This window comes from Tyto alba, unplaced genomic scaffold (genome assembly GCF_018691265.1).
Source record: "Tyto alba isolate M040663 unplaced genomic scaffold, T.alba_DEE_v4.0 Super-Scaffold_41, whole genome shotgun sequence".
NCBI classification, from domain to species: Eukaryota; Metazoa; Chordata; class Aves; order Strigiformes; family Tytonidae; genus Tyto; species Tyto alba.
In genome coordinates, this window is record NW_024881317.1 from 13,256,385 (window position 1) to 13,277,530 (window position 21,146).

A 21,146-nucleotide genomic window follows, 5' to 3' on the forward strand; every position below is an offset into this window, starting at 1 on the left:
ACTAAAGCTGTTTAAAGAAAGGTAAAGAGGGAATATCAGAAAAGAAAGCCAATCAGATCTTCACAGATATAGCAGCTGCATTATACCTCCTACAATCACCAAAGGAAATGTTATGGGAATGATGACCAGGGTAGAAGCTGGGTGAAGCTGAAAGAAACCTGCTATTTCAACATTAGGTTGAGCTCTGAAACAGAGGAAAGGTTACATGACCTTCCTATAACACAGGATATAGCTTCTCATCTCCATTAAGCTCTGCTGTATGTGAACTGAGGTAGCTCACCACCACAGCCCCCCAGACAACCTGGAATGGCACTGAGGCAGGATGACACTCTCTTGTACAGAACAGCCCATTTTTACTATTATTTTTACAACTGTGAAGAGCAACTCACTGTCTCAAAATTACTTCCTGGCCCCACTTATCAAACTATTGACACCTGCAGCCAGAAACACTTACAAGAACTGATTGCCATCCACAGTCTACAGGAAGTCTCAAAGGAGTAACTGCTGTACTGAATTTGAAAATAAGAACCTTAAATGACTATATTCTTCTTGATGGGATGATGTCTGAGGCCAGGCCAAGCCAAGAGAACCATAAGGATCTTCAGACCAAGCACTAATTAACAGAAGTCATGTACAATACTGTTTTCTTCTATATAAAAAATGTCTTGCTCAGCCTTCCGAAGCTCCACCAGGAGAGCCTCATATGTGGTATTGTTCTCTCAACAAGGAAGTAAACTAAAGCTTCTTATTTCTTGACTAGTTTAATTTAAAGAAAGAATGACTTTGGTGCCAAAAGAGAATCAATGGATCCCCAGTGGTCATGATTTGAATCCAGTCACCCATATATTTAACGTTACAAATGTGTTTAAGTGCCTTGCTGGATGAAGGCCCAATGACCTCTTTTTTGGACTACAGTCTAGCTAAGTTCAACAAATAAGCGGAGTTATACTTGAGAACTGAAAGTTTACTTAATGACAAACTCCAAAATCCTGACTTCATCTTTCTTTGTAGCCACACACATTGTCTTGGAAAGTGTCCCTTTTCTATAATGATATTTGGAATAATCTCTTCATAAGACAGACAGCCTGGGTTCGCCTGTCTAAAAATGACGCAAAATCCTGTGATACTGGGAGATATGTCATCAGCAGTTGTAACAATAAGTCAGTGTCAAATTTGGTCCTGAGTAAATGAATTAAATTTTCTAAAATCTATAATAAAACAGGATGAAAGAAATAAAGCTCAGGAACCAGGCCAAAGCACTTCTTTCAAATCCTGCTAAATAGATTAACAGATGCCAGAAAATTGTGATGAATTTTTATACTCTTTCTGTCGCCTTTTAAGTATTTCTTAACAGAACTGTTATACTGACTAAAACATTTTGCAACTTAATATTTTTATTTTTTTATTACTTTTAATAGTATCCTCCAATTAAATTCTCTTAAGTTATATACTTGAAAATGGATTTACACTTATCCAAGTTTCAGTCTAGTGATCCTCATTAGCAATGTCCATCTGCCTTAAGTATTTTCAAAAGAATTTTTCAAGTGTGTGTGATTTTACTTTTTCTTCAAATAAGAAGAAACAAATAATAAATTCTTCAACTACTTTTAGGAAACAACCCCATTGATTTACAGAAGAAGGACTTTTGCATCTTAAAATCTCCAATTAATTATCAAAGAAGTAAAATCAAACATAATTACTGATGCATCCTGTATGCTAAGAACAATAAAATAAAACATATTCATAAGCATTTTGGAACTTAATTTCAAGATATTCTGGCACCTAGGTGCCCTGGAGGACTCAGGTCCTTTACACTTCTGACAATGTCACCCCTTTTTTCTGTGCTTGGGCTAATGTTTAACTTCATGTATTCAACAGACCACATTCTGGAGAGGAAGTAATCCCTTTAGCACAAGTGACTGTTAGGGATCACTCCATCATTTCTCCGTAAGGACAAATCATGAGCATCTGCCAAGACTACACAAAGACTATGATATATTTTAAATGGAAAACAGTAAGTCTTCTGTACGTACAAGTTTAAAACTTGTGGAAAGGAATCCATCTTGCAATGAGAAATGTCATTACCAACTACAATGAAACTTGCTATCAAGGACTCAGAAATAGATCATTCTTTCTTATAAATTTTAATAAATATTTTTAGATCTACAAAATCCCAGTTCCAGCAACACAACACTCTGGATTTACATTGTGAGGTCCAGAAATGGCAAATAACTTAACAGATCTGGATTTTTAACTCCCAGTAAACCCAGAGCAATAAAATAGGCAGTTTTAAGTGATTATTTGCTGTCTTCCACAGTGTTGAACTCATACTTGCGTTACCAATTCTGTTGTGTGTTGGCAATAGAATAAGGAGAAAGTAACCCTCTATTACCTGACTGACTTAAAGCAAATTCAGTCCTTGTCATGGGAGACAATAACCCCTTACCATTATTGACGTTGAACTATCCTCACTCCATAAAATGCAATATAATATGAGTAATGTTCTAGGATGTGAACCTGTGCACAACTGAATTCTTTGGAGAGGAAAAGAATGCAATATAAGGTTCTCATTTTAACTTCGGTTTCATGCAGTAATTTTCAGCATAAATAAACTGCATTATCATTTTCTCTCTGAGACTGTGCCCTCACTTTATATTTGGTTGTTCACAGGACTTGCTGATCAAATAGTTCCCGAGGCTCTTATTTCCAGATGCTGGTGAACAAAGTCATCTTGATAAACTGATAATTCAGAATGGCTTCATTATTCTGATAAACATCTATGATAAACATATCCTAACATCCATTGAGTGTTACTCGATTCAATTTGTAATTACACTGAAAATTTTCTTGAAAATCCTATCACAAGTTTGATTTCAAATACTTACTTCAAAGGTAAATCTACTTTTCCTCTAGTTTTTTCAAGGAAATATAGTTCATATTCTTTGTTAGATAACCAAGAACAATACTTCTTCCTTTACGAGAGAAGAAAAATCTTAGGTGACAGAGAGAAGTGAAGAAAAACCTAGCTTTTCAGCTTCCCTATCCCTTCATATGGAATATGACAGCATCTGAATTCCTCTGCATTTGAACCTGAAAACAGGCCAACTAGAATCATACAGCAAGCTTTCAAGGATTTGAGGACAGAGGTATTTGACGTACAGGCCTTTCAATTGTTGGTACTGCATGGGTTTGGAGCATTATGAAAATAACTAGTATGATTAATATAATAGTTCACACCTTTTTGACCTGCCTCACACTATATCTACCTGTGTAGGCTGAACTCAACTAGGAGCATGACATTAAAATGGTTGGACACTTTCACATCTCTCCAAGAGCAACTTTATATTTAACAATCTATTCCTCTCAAATCAAAACTCTTTCCCTATTTTTCAGAAATTCAGCAGACTTCAAAGGGGTTGAGGGTTGGATCAGTGAACTAGCTGCATATGATTTGAAGTTAGATCCTTCCAAAAACAAAATTTCTATAAAGTGACAGAGTTCACCTTTGTATGGATGTGTGTGTATCAGCATCAGCACACGCATCTGTATGTTCATAAACTGACCTAGGAATTCAGTTGATGCCAAAAGAACCAACCATTGGACATTTAAACTCATTCATGATATGAGCCACCCCCCATATGAAAGGCTGTTTTGAACACAACATTCAGCACAAAATTAAACACACTTATTCATTTGTAAAACTGGAGAGAAAGAAGTTACCAACCTTGAACCTTTTTCCCTTAAATATTTACCTCCCTGCCCATTTCTTGGTGGAAAAGTCTCCTTCTGGTATCCCAGCAGCATGCCAACACAACTTCTTCCTTCCCTTTCTCGGAATTTACTCAGCCTTCACCAGCTTGTAAGACGTTGAATTACTGATGGGATTTTCCTGAGTATTTTATTACACAGCAGATTAAATCTGGGGTTCTCACTTCCTAAAATAAAAGTCAAGTGCTTTGCCTCAGAAACTGAATTGTGACTTGAATACAATGTACAATTAATAGTTTGAGAACCTGCAAATATGATAGAATACGTATGTTCTCTAAGCATGACTAGATGCGCAGAAAGAGACAGAAAAACCTAATGAGGTGAGTCAGTAGTACACAGTTCCAAAGAGGGGTGCATACCAGGAGGAGAATGTGATGTGATATTTGGTTACTAAACAAAGAAAACTAATGGTCAATTAATGCAACCTGTGATTGACACAGAGCTCATGGTACCAGCATAGAAGAGCCACCCTTTCTGTGTTAATGGCTTCTAAAACACTAAATGATTCATAGGAAAGGAAGATGAACTGAAGGAAAAAGTTAATGAACTTGTAGAAGAAGCAAGAATGATGGAAAAGACATAGGTGAAGGGAGATCCGTCAGTTGTTACTCATACGCTTTCCTTTATTGAAATAAGCCAGTAATTAATCTATGAAGATTGAGGGACTAGAATGTGACTCTGGTTCCTCATGCTTTCCTGTTGGCACCTGGATGCTGCAAATATTTCAATATATGACTAAATTGACACACTATATTATCAGAGGGCCAGACTGATCAAAATTGTTCCAAGACAGAATCTGAGAGCCACATACATAGGCAAATATAAAGATTAATCTCAATACTCAGATTTCCCTGACATTAAAAGCAGTATTATTCTGGTTATGAGTTACTGGTTTTATGTATTGTGTTTATCAATAAAGAAGGCATTCTGCCAATTGCTTTAGATTTTGTGTTTTGAGAATAATAGTACTTAGCAACAGTAATGGAGAAAAAGTCAGCTCACTCAATTCCTAAGAAGGATCATATTTATCTTTTTAAAAGTGACACAAAAAAAAAGTTAGTTTCCTTTATAAATATGACAGAACAAGAGTAGTTAAAAGGTGAACAACTGAGTCCTTCATTTAAGAAGAAAGATGCTGTCAGACTCATTGAGTCTACAACAATTATATAAATTAAGATTCTTTTTTGTACGGATGACCTATGCAATTTTCTTTCCACCCTATCTTCTTTTTTTAAGTTTTTCATCATATTTCTTATTCTACTTAATCATAGACTGCATTGATAATACATACACTGTAAAACAGGTTATAATATACAAACCTGTGTTTGATTCAGCCACATTCTGTCTAAAAACATTAATGACATCATAATCAACTGCACTACTTTTAACTTCCTTAAATATTGCAGCCTAAGTTCAGATTTTTGACAAATGCTTCAGCAAATTTACCATGTTTTCGATTAGTCTGGCTGACAGACAATTAAGACCAGTCAGTACCAGCTGTTACTGCTATCCTCACACAATAGGGATTTCCCGTTAGCATCTCAGTTCTGTAGGTATCACAAGGCACAGTAATAAACAGTGTCACAGGTCTTTCAAATCACTCTCTGCATTTTTAAAGCAATTTAGCATGTGAAATCCTGAGAAACTAAAGCAACATAGCACATGCAGTGCTGAGAAACTACGCTACCTCTTGGTATTTATATGAAGACAAACTGGATAAATAACTGTCACAAAAATTCTTTGTAGTTGAAGGACATTAAAAAACAAAAGGAGGTGAAGGCAAATGGTAATGAGTTAGCAGTGTCTGGTAATAGTTAATGAAATAAGCTAACAGACTTTATGACAAAGTTTGAACCAAAAATATTAGTTTCCCATGTTCACAGGGGACATAACTAAAATCTCTTACTTATGGAAGGGTATTTTAGTTTGCTTGGGTTTTTTTATTTATGAGCTTCTTGTTAGTACAGGCACCATATATGATTTTTTATTACTACTACTAGATGAAAACAGGTTCAAAGTGAGATTTAACTTTACATCTATCTTTCAAAATCTACTGTGTATAATACACACTAAAAGTTTCACCTAGTTTTGCCTCATTATATCTTCCTTAACTGAGTCTTAATAAAAAGACTGTGTTCTAGTGTGATATGTATTAATTGGTTTTCAAGAAGAGAGGCTTGAAGCAGTATAGACATCTCAATTAGGGATGCATTTCAACATAAATACAAAATTTAAGCCTCTTGTGATTGCCAAAAGATTGACTTAGAGCTAAACATAGTGAACAGATGCACCAAGTCTCTAGATTTATTTTGTACCTAGCTAGCAAGGCAAAGTATTTCTATAGTAGATTGATTTAATGCTGCTGAAGACTAAAGTAGGACTACATCTCGAGTGTGTGAAAGGCTGTCACAGAGGGAAAGCTTAATTTATCAATTTGCCAGTTTCTCAGGGGAAGCCATTAATGACAACAGCATGAGACTGCCTTTTAGCAGGATTCATTGGACTTATTTTCCTAACATTAAAAAAAATTATAACTTTCTCCCCCATAAAATACCAGATTTGTCAGGCACACAAAAGGATGACAGGAAATGCAGCTCTGAGAACAGACAGCATCATCTATTCATCTCACAGCTTCCTGCTTATATTCAGAACTCTGAGTGCCATAAAAACAGTGTATTTAAAAACAACAAAACAACAAAAAAAAAAAGACCCAAAACCTAATAAAGCCAACCTACAAAATGTTGTACACTCACCTTGCACATAATAAGAGATGACATCTTTTAGACTGTATGGCTTTTCTTACACCTGTAGATGCCCAAGCAAAAGCACACAGCAATAACATATCACAAATGGGTGAGTAACTACTTCCTGTAAGCATCATGGAGCATTCTAGTAACATCTATTCAACTCAGTTCAAGCTTTTGAAAACAAAACAATTTTCAGCGCCAACCCAAGATGCCCCTAAGCAAATTACAAAAATCTGTGCAGCTTAACCAGAACAAAAACTTCAGTTACGTATGAGTTCCAGCCCAGAAAAACATTTAAAAGTACACCTGAGTCTGTGTCTCACTGTCTCAAATTGAGTTTAGGCCTATTTGACATTCTAATAAATAGACCTATGAAATATGCTGAACTTAAACAGAGCACGCATGACCTCCACCACTAATCACTATTGTTTCTCTTTCACCTCAAAATTCTAGAAAACATCTAATAAGGAATTGTATGTGAGACAATAGCTTTATAATACTTTACATATAGTTTTCTGCCTCTTGATCGGAGTTTGTAGCTTGTTAAATTAGTGTAGTCTTAATTAAAGCATCCGGTTAGCTGCACTAGGTTCCAGGAGAGCTACTGCTCCCACTGAGAATGGGTCAGAGCTGAGCCTCCTTTTAAGACACTCCAAAGCAAGCTCTCCTTTCGGCTTTGTACATCTACAGATTTGTCAAGTTTCTTGATCTCTCCTCTGGCAGATGGGTCACTGAGCAGAGGGAAGTCATGCTACTCTGCTTTTTCTCTATAGCTGAGCTCGCACTTGTAGCAGCTCTTACATCCAATGTTCCCTACCTTTGATCTCACAAAGGTTCAAAGAAAGAAAGACTGATACTCACTGGAAGAAGAGAAAGCTAAGGTTTTCTTTGCTTGCAGACACAGAAGAGCTGACAAGCGGAGACAACAGTGTGCTTCCTGGCATTTCACCCCTTGCTTGGGTGACAGGAAGAAATGAAGTAACAGACCAATATTTAAAATCCTTACCATTTCAAAGGATTCACTGTGTTGTCCCAACTGTTTTTAACTCTAAGAAAGGCAAAGAAAAAGGATACTGACACATATTAGAATGATTCTCTTTTATCAGGAAATTTTCCGGTGGTTTTCATCACAGTTTTTGTGCTTAACCCATTGGCAGAGATGACCTAAGTATGTTTGCCCCTTGAAAATTAATTGCCCCATAGGAATTGAAGATAAATCAAAAACACTGAGGGCAGGGGAAGGCCTTCAAACACCTTTTTCATCAGTTAACAGCATAATGTCCTTCTTTGAACTATTTAGGCAGACAGCAGCAATCACAGAGAGAAACCTTATGGGACTGAAATGTCATGCAAGCAAGAACAGACAGACATACCGATTTGGAGAAGACAGGCACTTGTTACTAGAACACAGGCACCCCTGAACAACAGTGTTCAAGACACACATCAGTAATTCTCTGAGGCTCTGAACTCCTCCAATGGTACATAAAGAAAATTCAAACCTTAAAACTCAAGAGCATGTTACAGAACTTAGACTCAAAGCCACCACAGCCTGCTAATCAGTGGTATTTCAACAACATCCATATGAATACCAGAAAGACATTAAAGCTAATGCTGTGAAGTAATCTTTGCATATTTCAGCACCAACACACCACTGCTTGCAAGTTATTTATGTGTAACTGGAACACAATGACACCTGAAGCACTCAGAATAGCTGACAAGTTTTTTTCAGGGAAAAGTCATGGTTTTTTATCCTCCTTAACACCTCTGGGTGGCTCACTCACTATGATTCTCAGACTGTGAAAAGAGAATTAGGGGACAATAAACCCTGAGAGATCACACTTAGTGTTCTGAATAGTGTCCTGAATAAGAATTCCATTTCTGTTTATAACTACTCATTCTTTTTTCTGTTGTGAAGACAGATTTGTTTTCTTGAGAGATAATACAGTCCCATGGGCCTTGGAAGCCGGTATTTTTCCTTACAGAAAGACCAAAGACAGGACCTATTACAATTCTAGATTTACAGATCTGGAAAGAGGGGACAAAGGCAGCTAATCTCTTTTCTCTGAAACCCATCTATACACACATGCCCTGATACACAGCTTTGCTGAGAATCCACAGGTTATTTTGAAATCAGTGAGATTGTGCAAGTTTTGTATTTCTTGAGGTGGAATCTGCATTGGAAAACTTGCAATGTTTTCTCAAAGACCACAGTGAGAATGGGTGTCCTACTAGTAGTTTGTGATTTCATTTTACTGCCTATTCTTCAGATATTTCCAGGAATACATAGATGTTCTACATAGGGGCTGGATCAACCACAGTCAAACCATTCAGGCTTTTATGGCTTCTCCAGTGCCACTGGCAGTATTTTGTGCCAACCCTGTTTTTAACTGAACTGAACTGAATTAATCTTGTGTTTTCTCAAAGATCAAGGAATGTGTGAAGACAGTCTCCAGACCCAGAAGATCAGATTTATATAGCTATGAACTGTAGGGAAGCAGCAAGGAAGTACTTTACCTTCATGATCCATTTAATTAGCACATCTTCCTTTTTCTCTGCCAATGGAAGCTAAATTCTCTCCTGCAAACCCATTATCCTTTACCATGCTTTCACTTTCTAAACCTCAAACCTGATGAGAATTCATTGAGTAGAAAAAAGCAGAGTAGAGTAAGAGGCCACATTTTCATCCACTGACACTCCAGTCATTTTAAAAGGATGTAGATTAGTCCCCAATGGCTATAAATCCTGTCTGCTTCCAGACTAGACAGAATATCCCCCAAACAACTAAATAGCCTCTAAGGTATTCTGAGGATTTATCATAGGGACATCCCTGCAGGAGCTTGAATTCCTTCTGAATGCAAGGTAAGCATAAGTGAGCCTAAAGAGGAACACAGATATTTGCATTCACGTGCCTTCTCTTTCTTAACAGGCATGTAACATCACTCTTCCTTTTGCACACAAAGAAAGAGATAAAAAAAAAAAAAAAAACAGCCCTTTTGCAAGCTAGCTAGCAAATACAAATTTAAACCCTCTTTACCCAGTACAGGATGTGTCTGAATTCCATCTGTATCACACTACTACATGCCAATTACTTTAATTAGGGTGAGATCCAAGACTTGCAAGAGAAAGTTCATAGTGTAATTAAGAAATAGTTTTTCTCCTCAGTGCTCTTCTTTCATCATCTTTGCTCATTTTCCTGCTTCCCTCCCAACCTTTCTCCATTCAGGGAGTTTCTCATTCTGATTCTTCAGTCATTTTGGCACCAACATTGTTGTACTTACACCTTCAGGCAGGCATGAAAGCCAAAAAGCTGGTTGCCTTTAATGTTTCCAAGATAAGGTGTAAAGAATGAAAAGCAAAGTAATTAAAGGGATTTATACTGTTTGACAGTGCAGTTTGGTGCAGTGTGGCACAATGCCTTGAACTGTATCTTATTAAAAACAATGGCACGTTCTGTCAAGAAATGCCACTGCTCAGCACTCAGAGAGCTGGGTAATCTCACACAAACACAACAAATGCACTGGACAATGAAGGAAAGACTGTTTAGGTTGTGTAGATGTTCTGCAGGACCTATAATCAGCACAATAATACTGAATGAATCAATGAAATGTGGGTTGTCTTAACAATACCAGCAAAAGTCATACAGCTGTCAGGGTTAGTTCCAACATCAATTTTCATTTTAAGAGCTACCCAGTCTCAATCTGCTTTGCAGTTGGGAAGGATTAACACTAACAGTGGGCAACTTTTAACAACTCCTATGTCATATGGCAACCAATGCTATTTATTCTCCTCTCTTGACACTTCAAACCAGAACGTATCAAAATTTGTCTGAACAAATTCCCACATAAAATTCTTTGTAACAGAATTCCTGCTGGGAGTTTCTCTTGGTTATCAGTATTACACAAATTCATCACACAGCTGGCTTGGAAGTGGCAGGATTTCTCTTTCTTTCTTTTGAAGGATTTGTAAAGTGTTGACTGGATTCATTCATCACATCCCACTTCAGCTATAAACCCTTCATTGCTTGGCAACACAGAAAAGCCAAGATAAGTGTTACTTCTAAAATTTACCATATTCTGGGAGTATTTTAATTCACTGTGATTTACGATGATGATGATGGTGATGATGATGGTGGTGATGATGATGATGGTGGTGATGATGATGGTGATGATGATGATGGTGATGATGTGTCTTTGTGGATAGATGTACAAAGCCTGTCTTTGTTTTAGTTCAGGTTTAAGAGTTGGGTATATTCCACTAGCCAAGCAGGTGCCGCCATTTAGAATCTGCTACCACAAACTGATTTGGAATCAGGTGCTCATCATAAACTAACATCTCTTAAAGCTTGGCACTTAAACTATGCTATAAAAGTAGATTCCCGAATTTAAACCACCTATTTCTTAATCTCATACACATGCACATTATTCATCATACATTAACATTAGCACAGTTAGACTAATGGTCAAAGTGAAATGACATTCAGTGCAAAATTTTGTCCACCATTACAGCTATAATAAGATGTGTACTTCAGTCAGTCATGAAACTTTCATAATTTTGCTGTACCACTGCATCTGAAACTGAATTGAAATGGAGACTTGTTGAAAATTCAGTCATTAGGAGTTTGACATTCAGCTGTCTGATGGCAGTAGGAATGTCATCATTGATTATAGAGATTAGGGTGGAAACAACATCTGGTTTTAGAATTATATCAAATAATTTCTGAATAAACACCTCTTTGCTTCTGTGCTAAACATGAATACAAATTTAGCTTTTTTTTTTTTTTAGTGGAGAAAGTAGGTTAATGGAATTCTACAGAATCAGTGTTAACTAGGAAATAAGTTTATTCTTTAAACAGAAGGGGATGGATACTTAGCTAGGGTAAATTATTTAAACGCTGATTTACACCAAATGAGAACTAGCCCCTGCCTCATTAAAATAACAATTCAATTCTTCCTATTGTAGTAAATGGCAGTATCTCACAGACATCATCTGGAGCCAGATCAGGTTATAGATGCTTTAAAAGTAGATTGTATCAGTGTGACCTAAATGCATTCAAAGCCAATGTAGTTATAGTGTGCAAAACCCTCAGTGGGACACTCATCAGTCTCTTCTGAAGGGCTCTTCTTTTTGTTTAACTAAAAGTTGTTTCCAGTTGATTTCATCTAAATTGAGAGAAAATGCAATATGGATCTTCCATACTTGGATTTACATCAACTCAGTTTTGGAAGTTTACAGTCATACCTTGGTTTGCATCTTTCCCACACAGGCAAAGCCCTGCCACTGCAGACAATGCAAAATCATAAAAGCTGCTTTATAATCCTTGGATATTTACTCTAGTGAACATCTGCCATATTGAACAAGTTGTACAAGCATACAACTAATTTGCAATTCCTCAACTCCTTTTCAGAGAATGTGATATGGTGGTGTTATGGGGTTTTTTGGCTGGCATTATCAGTCATCTTTTTTCTGAGATAAAAGGCTGAGAAAGGAACAGAAATTATTCTTAAACTAAAAGTGAGCTTGGTCTGAGAGCAGAGCTAGATCTGGATAACACATATATGGTTTTTAAAATTCTTGATAAACACATACACGGCTTTTAAATTTCATGAATGCCCATGTCCACACACATTATCATATGAGTGTCAATTTATGATGAAACTGATCTTCGCCTGAATATAGGAGTAACTCAGCAAATGGAGTCTATGTGCTTCTAATTGACTAAGCAAACATATGTACAAGAGAGTGAAGGCCACACTTAGGATCAATTATAATGACATTATTTACATTTCCAGAAACATGTATGTCCAAAGTTTTCTTCCACTCTACCATAGTACAGTAATTACACCATTATGTAATTAGCATTTAAGTGGAAATAAATAAAACATGCAAGGTTTTCTTTGCAAATATTTTCAAGTCTGTAAATTTTCTTTAGTTTTTCTCCTGATAAGTACAATTTTCTCCAGAAATAACAATATAAAAAAAAATATATGCACTGTGGAATAGAAGTACTGACTTGATACTCAGTTTTGGAGTCCCACATGTCCTATCATTAGTGACAGACTGATTGTTTTCTACATTTCAGCAAAACACACTGGACTAATTATAATTCCACCAACACTGGAGTTGAAGAACACAGATTAATGATCAGCAATTAAAACATCAACAACATCACAAACAATAATGTTTCATACTGTTAATTTCTGTTGCCCGAAGTCATGCTATTTCTCTTTGGGCACGAAATACATAATACAATCATTACTTCCAACATGAATAAAATGCTATCATATTACACGCTGAGATTCATATACTGTAGCTAATTTACCGTACCTAGAAAAGAATGTGCACTTGGTGTATTGTGCATAAGTAATAAGAAGCTAAATCAGTGTAGGATCTGAAATATTAGAAGTCAGTCAGATTGCTCTATCCAAACATATGCAGCATCAAAACCAGATTTTAAGCCACCATAAGCTTGATGTAAACAAAGTGCATCAGACTACAGTCTTTACTTTCAAAGGTTTTTCTCACAGGGCAATGCTGTCAGGTTCAGCTGACAGAGGTACAGCCTAGTCTTTTGTGCTACATGTTTTCTCAGAACCTTTAACATCCTTTCTGTCTGGTGCACCATCCAATTTAATCAAGTCTCTAGCACAAAGCTCATCTGATGTCATCTCTCATTTGTGCACTAGGCAATCAATGGATGCAGCTGCAAGTCACTGCAGTAGATAACTATAGCTTACCCTTGCACTTTGAGCATTTGCCTGTACAGTTTACAGAGGCCATCACCCCACAGTCAGCATGGCCTGTGGTAGCACAACCAGTGCAGAACTTAAACCAGCCCTTTTGTCAGCACATTTGCAGGAGCATCCCATTAGCTGTGGTACAAGTGATTTTGTGATCTCTGTTGTAACACTGTTCCTGATATGTTCAATATTCTTATCTTTTTCACTTACTGAAATTTATGCACCTTGAGATGTTGGTAGATGCATTCAGTAAACTGAAAAACAAACAGAGGTATTATCTCTCCATTGAATGTCACCAACTTTATGTGCTCTGAAACATGAAAAAGCAAGCTGGGGGACAGGTTCATTACAAAATAATGGTGAACAGTGGCAGAAATACAGAAGAAATGAAAACAAACACATGAATGTCCCTAGTCATTTTCAGAATAGAAATATGCCATTCACTTAGATGCAGGACAGTTGTGGAAATTGAAATAGGTAATAATCCCAACAGTCATCCATGAATTAATGTTTGCTACATTTAAAGTTTTCCTTATATAATTCAACAGCAAGATGTAGTATTTATTAATTATTTATCAAGGAACAGCTAAGTAGCCTCTCACCAAGGTTACAGATACACCTGATGACTACAGAAGTGTTAGACTGATATGGAATAAAACATTGCAACAAGAGGGACCGTATAACCTGACACTATCAAGACTAGGTATGTATCAAAGCTGACACAGGTGCAGAACTGTGAACAGACATATGGATAAATAATTCACCCATCAGCTTTCAGGGATGATCTGCCTTGTATTGCAAATATCAAATCATTATGAGTGTCATGGAAGATAGTGGACGTGTGTTTTATTTATGTGCAAAAACTTTCGGATTCATTTCTAGCTTTAGATGTTTCTGTTTCCTTTCTAAGCAGCTGGAATTAAAGCTATTCAGATGCCAGTCATGAACAAAGTAAGATTCTGTCACCATGACTTTCTGCAACAGTATCTCACAATTGTCATTAAAACCAGCTGGTATATTTATGAAAAAAAAAATGTTACTTTGTGAAAAGCTTGGCAGAATTTTTCCCTAATATATTAGCAGCCCTGGAGGCATTGTCACAGAACTGTGCAAAGCCAGAAAAAGATCTGGTTTCAGTTCCCACCTCAGATTCCCAGGATCAGCAGGGATTACAGGAAGAAAAGTCTTTAGTGATTGCAAGAGACTTTCCTTATGCTGCTTAATGGGATGCCCTCTGGCCAAATGAATGTACTCAGTGGGTTCTGAATATAGCCAGGTTGAAATTCATAATATTTCTTCCTGTGATACAGAGAAGTAAGGATGCTTCCACCTGACACCTAACACATGCCATATGGGCAAGTATTACAAGTGATAAACAGAATGTCTGTTAGCATTTTTCAAACATGAGCACTGATGGCTGAAGGCCCAGTTTAAGAAAATTCCCCTTCATAGATCCAAACAAGAGGTGGAGTAGAATTTGCATCATATTCATAAGATACTTTATGGGCATTGTCAGATGCTCAGACAATGGGGCTGATATGCTCGGCTGCTCTGCTTGCATATACAACAGTTTGGATATGGACTTTATATGCATTTCAAACACAAAGAACTACGTTTCACAAGTAGCTTTGCCAGTTGGAGGACAGCCGAAGACACAGCTGAAGAGCTGTGCATGGAACCCAGATACTGACTCAGGGAAACAGTTTCCTCTCTGTTGTAGAATTTTTTCATTATCTTGTTCATTAACCTTTCCTTAAGCATTAAAATATTCATTACCTTTTGTTGTGCAGTATGTTCATGCCACATTATTTTTGATCATACATATTCACAGTACGGTGGCATCCAGTTAACATAATCTTCAAAATGGCAAACAGAACGTGAACCACTCTGGAGCTTAGTGTTGTCACGACAGCTTCAGGCAACTTTGCTGCAGCTCCAGGGGAGCCTTCAGATGTTTCTGTGTGTGAAGAGCCAGCCCTATATTAACCTGATAAACACCATAAGAGAAATTTTACTCAACAGTAGTTGCTCTTAAACATATTTTCTTTGTTTTGTTTTTTTCTCTTTGCCCAAACTTTTATATGCCTTGAACTCTATACAGGGACAGCAGTACAGGTGCACGGGTGTTAAAATAACAGACATTATGATGCTGATGATTCATCACCTAATTGTGCTGGCCTGCTCTGTCATAATCAACACCTACTACCTGAAGACAGCTGTAAGAGACATCCAAATCCTGAAGAAAACCTCAGATTTGCAAATGCAAGACATACCAAGCACATTTCTTCCTTGCAGCTCTACAAAGACTTATCATCGTGATAATAGTCAGTACAGTATAAGCAAGCTCCATCCATCACACCAGTGTTGGTTTTTCTTCTAAATATTATTTCCTCCAGTGGAAGACATTGTAAGAAGAATCAGTATCAGAGGCAATCTCTCAGGAGGTCTGTGTCTGAGAGGTGTAGAAGTAACTGTACTGCTTGACCTCATATCAATGACAAGTGCTCAGTTCCAGACCTGGATATAATGCAGTCAAACAAGCCAATCTATCAGCTAGATCTTCACTTCCTCAGCCATAATAGCATAACCTTAAAAAAGCCACTGAAGACCGCCCCCACCCCCTCAGACATTCTGCCTTTACTTTTTTGTCTTATCACAAAGCCAGACTCCTGTTCAACAAGACCATGGAATGAAGTCACTTCCCATTGCACTATTCATTTGGGATGTAAACTTACTGTGGCAGATGTCACCAAAGGATTTCAGAAATACAGAGAGGTGTTCATACATGGCTTTCAGCAGCAAATAATTAGGTATTTGATCTCTGAATAATATAGTGGATATTTGAGAAATGTGTAAGTATAAAGGAAGATTTATATAGCAGTTTCACAGTCAGTAGATCAAGCACATCAAAATGTGACCTAATCAAAGGGCAAGTGATGTAGTGAAGAAAGATCTGAATACATGTTAAGTTCAGTAAAACTGTCAAAGCCCTTTAAGGCAAACAGCCCATTACAGAGCATGAACATTGTAAACTATTAGCACTGCCAAGGTAATGTGGGATAATTTCTCCAGAACTGAGAAGCTGACATGTTGTCATTTGACTTTTCCTCAGAAATCTACAAACAGATCATCTGCGCAGATAACACACTTAGCAGTAAGAAGGTTCTCTACCTTCTCAAAACAACTAACATAAAATAGAATCATTGAATCAGAATGGTTTGGGTTGGAAAGGACCCTAAAGGTCATCTAGTTCCAACCCCTCTGCCATGGGCAGGGACACCTTCCACTAGACCAAGTTGCTCAAAGCCCCATCCAGCAAAATCTCTTAAGAATTCCATAATTGTGTACTGCTCTGTAGTACAGAACTTAGAAAAATCAACTGGAAGATGCAGAAATCAGGATGCTGATTTCTCTGTCAACAGCAGAGAAATATTACAGCATTGACTCCCAGCAGTAGAACCCACAAACCCCGGGGAAAACAGAAGTTTACATGATTAAGCTATGTCCATTTCACTTACTAGGCAGTTGATCGATATCCCTCCTATTGCACAAGAATAGACACACTGTTTTGAAAAATGCTAATGGACATCCTAAGGTAGATCTGCCTTATAACAGCTTCTCCCTATGTTTGTACATTAGAGGGATCTAAACCAGTAAAAGTGCTGCAGTTGCACAGGAGAGCATACACAAGAGATACAGTCTGCAATGTTATCTGTATATTTTAATTATAATGGCTAACCATAAGGCAAAAAATGTTTTCCAAATATATATGACTGTTACAAAGCCAGTACAAAAGCCTGAGGTTCTTCAGTAACAAAAAGCAGCAGACCATCCTCTGTACCTTTCAGAACAGGTTTTTTTGGTACTCTTCCCACATGTCAGTTCAACACTGGCAGAATGTCAATGACACCTTTAGAATAATTACTCATTTACTCTGGCATGAATCAGGCCCTAAATACATAATCACTTCATAACAGATGCAAACAGATTATAAAAAACAAATAGGTATCCCATAGGAAACAAATAGAACATGAGCACCTAATGGAAAACAAATATTCCCTTAGACCTTCAAATGACAGTTGTGATATAAAATACTGCAAGATATAAAATAATCTGGCACTTTCTACTCTCAGTAACTTTATCATCTGTATATTATCACATCTCATTTAGGTCTCACTGGTTTGATATTACACCAGCCCTGATGAAAAACAGCTAAAGAGAACAGAGACTGTGTTCACTGTGCTCAAGGGGCTTAAAACAGGTGTTTGCCCCACTGGAGTTTTAAAATAAATAAAAGTTTCAAAGATCACAGATGACAAAGTTATTTTAGAACACTGACTGAGTACACGATTATAGGCCACTGCTTTTCAAACTGAAAGGCATAGATCTGTGATGTTGAGTATGAGTAACAGCTCTAGAAAAGTAGCAAATATTTTGTACAACTTTTATTAACAGTATACCTGTCCCTTCATATGCCAATCAACAAAAAACATAAATGTCTATCTACAGAAACTGGAGCGCATATCATAAAGATTCCTAAAGATTCAAAGCTGTAAAGTTCAGCCTGGTTCAAACTTTAACCAATTTGGAAAAACCCACTCACTGGACAGTGACTTGACTGAAAAAGTGTGTATCAGTCCAAAAAATTTTAAAAGGTAAATTTCAAAACAATGCTGAACACTTAATTTCTAATTGTCCTGGTTGGGGCTGGACTAGAGTTCCCGTTGGTTCGGCAGCGGGAGGAGCTGCAGCACCCTGAGACCCCAGGGGCTCCCCAGGCCCCAGAGCCCTCACCTGTGTGCGGGGGCGGGGGGAGCACAGCTGGAGGGCTGGGCCCGGATTGGCCGATACTCCATGTCATGTGACATTGCGCTCACTATATAGAGGCAGGAGTGGCCCGGGAGGGGCTCTCACTTCCGGGGGTGTGGCTGCGGTGCCTTTATGTTCGGGATTGCCGGCCGGGAGCAGGCGGGTGTCGGGCAACTGTATTGGACATTACCCATTGATACTGCTGTCATAGTATTACTGTTACTGTTATTAAACTGTTTTTATCTCAACCCGTGAGTCTCCCTTTGCCCCTCCAATTCCCTCCCCGTTCCCAAGTGGGGGGAGGGTGGGTGACCGGCTGCGTGGCGTTTAGCTGCTGAGTAGGCTCAAACCACGACACTAATATTTCTAAATAGCATCTTTTATTTTTAAATGTATTACTTGTTCCAAACAAAACATCAAATATTTGTATTTCTTTACAGAACTGACTTAAGTTGATTTTCAGTTGGCCCCCTCAAAAAAGTTTAATTTATGTTTAAATCAAAAAAAATGCCCCAAAACACTGAGCAATGCCTGCCTTAGCTTCTCAGCCATATTTTTTACACCTGCTTTTCAGTGTTGTCAGATAACAAAGACTTCCAAAATTCATGCTGTTCATTTCCTTTGTAATGATTTTATTTAAATTCCATATAGTTCCTAAAATACTGTTAGCCACAACAATGCTAAAGGTTTCTGCATCAAGGTATAATTCCGTCAAGTTTTACTTTGAACTTATTAGGAGATCCTCTGGCTGAACTTTATGCAGACCAAATTTGCTTTGAGATTTGGATTTGATACTTATGAAAATGACATGATTTAAAACTCCAGTACGCAAAGATTTTCTGCGCAAAGGAGCCCCTTTAACTTTAAAACCATACTTACCATATGTATTTATGTGAGCCTTGAGTAATCCCAACTCTCTTCTCCGCGCAGCATTATTGTTTATGTTCACTGATACCTGTTCTCCATAACTTGGAATTTTCCTCAACTGAAGTCTGCCTCTAGAGAGTACTCAGTCATCCATTTTCTGATAACTCATAGGTTCTCTTGGGATTTCTAAAAGAGACAGCAAATACTGCAAAAGGAAAAAAAAAAAAATTTGAAAGTTTAAATACATTTGTCTTGGCTACATTTACTTCTTTCTAGTATTTGCTTTACATGAATATTCATTTAATTGAGTTTCATCAGTATGAATGAACACATAAAGTGAATTTTTAATTTGCTTCATTCAAGTATGCATACCAGAAACTAGACAGGTTAGAGATCTACAGATAATGAGGAGAAATACAAGTTTATTAGTGAGAACTGAATAAAAAGGATGCATCCCCATGCTTCAAGGGATTACGAAATTAAACCCAGAACTGATACCCCTTAGCTCTATAAATAACATCTGATGGAGATTAAGTAAAAACTTTTCCTACCCATATTTGTTCCATAATTGCCTGATGGTACTATATTCTGAAGCAAGTTTGTCAGCCAGACAACAGACACATGCACATTTCACTGCAGAGAAAGCTAAATTTCACCAGTTATTCCTTGGTAACTGTGCATGTTTTCAGCTCATAAAAGGGTGAGGTTGCTTATCCCTCAGTGAAGAAATTAAATTTATCTTGTATTTTCTATTGGGTATATCAAGGTATGAACATGCACAAGGATGTTTGCCAAGTAGAAAACCAACTGAAAATTATCTTCGTGACTTGCCTGTTTTCTCATACCCTGAGATAAAAGGTATGCCTTCCTGTCCTGCACAAAACAGTCATTCAAATTTACATGGCAATATGTATACTTCTGTAATAAATATCCAATCTCAGAACAGAAACAGCAATAAGGGAGTTCCCATACTCAGCTCAAATCACACAAACACCTCTTAAGTAAAAAAAAATCTTAATCTGAGAAAGTTGTAGGTCTTAGAAGATATTTCACTAAGAAAAAGGTGCAATTCAGCAAGTAAATTATTCATTGTGATTTATCAGCAATAACCATAAATAGATGTCTACAAACTTGCAAATGGATCCATTTTCAATATGCTTTTCAGGCAACTGTTTAGAATATCATGGCATTTTTACAAAATGTTACAAGGCAACATCTTGGTATGCTATTTAATAATTCATATGGGCATATAAACTTCCTTCCTTCTGCCCATCAACTGGCGGTTACAATTTAAATAATCAGTCTGGCAGTTCAGAGTTATGAGTCAAGAATGAAAAACTAAGTATGCAGAAGCAGTTCCCTATGGAGGCAGGAAGGATGCTACAAACTTTACATGCTCCTTTTCATGCTGCCATGGGAAGTCATCAATTTATGTGACATTGTATCTTTCAGGCATGTACTGAGAAGCAGAAATGAATATGTCATTTTAGGGTTAAACACTCATCAAAGGCCATGGATAGAAAAAACAGAGAGCCCTAGAATTTTTACATTCAAACTTCATTTCTAGTGAAAATTATAGAGAAAAAAAAAAAAAAAAAAAAAAAAAAAGAGTCGTTGACCATAAACTTCTCCAAAAATAGTTTTTTGTGAATAATGGACTCTTTCCCAGATAATTCCGTTTAGTGCCTTTGATATAGTAAATGCTTCAATAAATGTGGTTTTTTACAAGTAATTGCAAATAAATGATTAAACACATTGTATGTACTTTCTTGAGCGGTTTATTCACATAGCCATCCCAAACAAGTGTTATTCCTACAGAAAAAAAACAGACCATAAGCAAGACTGCACTGAGTGACAGACTTTATTGAATCATATTATAGTTTCCTAGGAGATCTAGAACTTATCATCACAGCCACTTGCTATTAAAGCTCAAACACTTTAATGAAAAAAACTGCAGCATTATCACTGTTGCAGTCTGCATAACATTAAATTATATGATGGACTCCCCTAAATGACAAATATTATGAAACAGTCTACCATGCACATGCACTCTCCATCCTCTGTTAACATTCCTCCTCAGTTCCAACTTCTTCTGCATGTAGTAAATACCAGCAAATCTCTTCAACCATTTACAAAACCACACTATAATGCTGGAAAAAATAATAACAGACAAAGCTTCCTTTTCAGTCTTTATGTTCCATTTAAAATACACTTTGAT

The 21,146-nt window shown here is 37.1% G+C and overlaps 1 long non-coding RNA gene across 1 annotated transcript in view; it reads right to left on the reverse strand.

The window, feature by feature from the left end:
- Positions 1-21,146, reverse strand: part of LOC116959151 — a 165,231-nt gene that overhangs the window by 72,184 nt on the left and 71,901 nt on the right. Inside the window, exon 2 of the long non-coding RNA XR_006166594.1 lies at positions 18,941-19,133. This is a non-coding gene — a long non-coding RNA (uncharacterized LOC116959151). The remainder of the gene's footprint in view (positions 1-18,940; positions 19,134-21,146) is intronic.